The sequence below is a fragment of the Hibiscus syriacus genome, unplaced genomic scaffold (assembly GCF_006381635.1).
Source record: "Hibiscus syriacus cultivar Baekdansim isolate YM2019G1 unplaced genomic scaffold, ASM638163v2 tig00111708_pilon, whole genome shotgun sequence".
NCBI lineage: Eukaryota > Viridiplantae > Streptophyta > Magnoliopsida > Malvales > Malvaceae > Hibiscus > Hibiscus syriacus.
Genome location: NW_024063159.1, coordinates 14,682 through 17,622, shown reverse-complemented (window position 1 = coordinate 17,622; position 2,941 = coordinate 14,682).

Sequence of the window (2,941 nt, the reverse complement as noted above, 5' to 3'; positions counted from 1 at the left end):
TTACTTCTCGACTTCGATCTACCATGTTTGTGACTGCTGCTTTGGCCACGTTCTGTTGATCTCCCTCTCATCGTTGTCATCGTTGTCAATGCTTCTGCTTGTTGCAGATTTACTTGTCTGTCTTCCTTGTTCTTGCACCGATTTTCTTCTTGTAGAACAACAGCTGCAACATCATCGAAGACTAGACTGGTGACATTACTGTTTGTCAAGTTGATGATGAGTTGATCATATGAATCCGGTAGACTTTGAAGTAGAAGTTCAGCACGTTCTTGTTCTCCTATTTTACAGCTTAAGGATGTAAGCTGAGAAAATAAGGTGTTCAGTGTATTTAAGTGCTCCGTCACTGAAGTAGATTCTGACATACGGAGAGTGTACAATTTCCTCTTAAGGAAAATTTTATTGTGCAACGATGTGGCCTCGTACAGTTTGGTAAGATGATCCCATATCTCCTTAGCTGTCTTGTTCTCCTCGATGCTTGACAATACTTCATCTGCTAATGCTAGATGAAAGTTTGCCATAGCATTCCCGTTCATCTCATTCCATTTGATGTCATCTGCGAAATCCACCGGTCTTTCATTGATAGCCGCTAGACACCCGTCTTTCCTTAGGATGGCCTTCATCTTCAATTTCCACAATGAGAAATTTCTCCCATTGAATTTTTCAATATCAAATTTCGTTGCCATAGCTTCTTTTACGGATAGCTCCCACTATTTCACTATCGTGAATAGTTCTCTGGAACCTTCAAAGAATGGGTAATAACTTCTTATTTTCTTATGTTGGAGGATCCACCTTTTGATGGCAACCACAAAGACAATAAGCAGATATTACACACTCTAATCTAGCTCGGATACCAATTGTTGCGGAAGACGGCTATCGGATAGAGCAAAATCACAACTGATAATTTGAGAAAATAAAAATGAAGATAAAAGAGACACAAAATTTACGTGGAAAACCCCTAAATAAAATAGGGTAAAAACCACTGGCAACGGTAGAAGAATTTCACTATGAGAAAATAGAAATTACAACCTCTCTCAATCTACCAAGGAGAAAACAATGATAATTCTCTCTCAATAAAAAGGAGAAAACAACTCTCAAGAAACTATCTAAATTCTCTAGTATTGGAAGAAAGCTAGAATGTTTTGGGATGATTTTGAAGCTAAATGAGCTAGGGTATTTATAGTTGAAACCTAAGGATTAATTTGTAAATACCTTAAAGTTTAATGACTAAATTATGATTTAGCCATTGTCCAAAAATCAACAATTTGGTGCCAATTAATGCACATGCACCGAAAGATTTTTTGTCCACCGAAAGGTTGCCATCAACTTGCATGTTAAGTTGAATTTTCAACAATTTGTCCAGAGTTAATACAGTCGCAACCTTCACAAAAGTGAAGATGATCATACTCGTTTCACAATCAATTCATTCGGGACTCCAGCATTCACGCAAGCAGACTCGCTATTCAATGAGCTTAACCAATATGAGAATAAATGAAACGAGGCAAAACTTTTAGTGAAAAGCACTTTGTTGAACTTCCCCAACTCCAAAGCTCAGAATAACTTTTTGGTGTTTCCTTTTAGCAGATTTTGTTGTTCCATGATGACTTTTTTTTTAATATTGTCGGAGGGGATATACTTTTTTCCTCTCTTGTTTTAAGATTAAAGAGATTTTTAACGAAACACTCTCTTTTAACTATAATTTTATGGTTGTATTAATAAAAATTATAATTGCCTAGAAAAAAACCATTAAAATTTTCTCCAATTTTAGTTTCCGATCACATATCAGTGCATGAATGTGAAGATCAATTAAGTTTATATTTTTAATTTTGTATATTGATGATATCTTATTGCTACTAATGATTTTGTTTTATCACATGATCAGACCAAGACAAGTTCTTCCTATGAACTTTAAGATGAAAGACAGGCTAGACATCCTATGTAATAGGAATCAAAATATTTCGTGATAGACCTCAAGGAATGTTAGGGTTGTCTAAAAAACATACATAATAAAGTATTAGAAAGATTTAAGATAGAAAATGTTCTACCAATGTTGTTCCAATTCTAAAGAGAGATAAATTTTTCGACCCTATGTAATGTTCAAAGAATAAACTGAAAACAACACAAATGATAAGAATTCCTTATGCGTTTGTTATCGAACGCATGATGTATGCTCAGACTTGTACCAAGCCATGCATCAATTTTGTTGTCGATATGTTAGGTAAATATCAAAGTAATCCAAGATTATGTTATTGGAAAAAATACAAAGAAAGTAGTTTGGTACTTGTATGGAACAAAGTGACGTGTTTTGAAGTCATTATTCAGTGTTCAATGTTTGTAGAACTTTATTGCAGGACTTGAAATTGTCGATTGTATTGTCAAGTTATTGAAAATTTATTGTGATAATTCCGTAGCAAGCTTCTTTTCAGAAAATGACAAATACTCCAAGGGTGTTAAACATAACGTTCGATCGAGTCGAGTCAAATTTTTTTTTAAGTTATTCGAGTTGACGAGTCCTATTTTACAGCTCAGAGTTGACTTTATTTTTTCGAGTCGAGTAGATTTTTCAAATTTCTATTTAAATTTGATTGTAAATATTTATAATATTATTTGATTGCAATTTAAGTAAATTTCTATAACTATATATTGAATACAAATTTCTTCATTTTTTTTTCATATCTGATATTCATATATTATACAAAGTTCAAGGACTCCACTCAAACTTAAAATAAATCCATTAATCACTAAATTTTTTTAGTTATTCGAGTTACATTTTACAACTCGATTTGAACTTGAAATTTTTTCTAATCGAGTCGAGTTTATGAAATTGCAACTCGAAGTTAATTCGAGTCGAGTTTTTTCAAGTCAAATCGAGTCAAAAGATTTGATTTTTTGAATCGAGTTGAGTTTTGTTCACCCCTAATTAAACACATGTAAATAAAATATT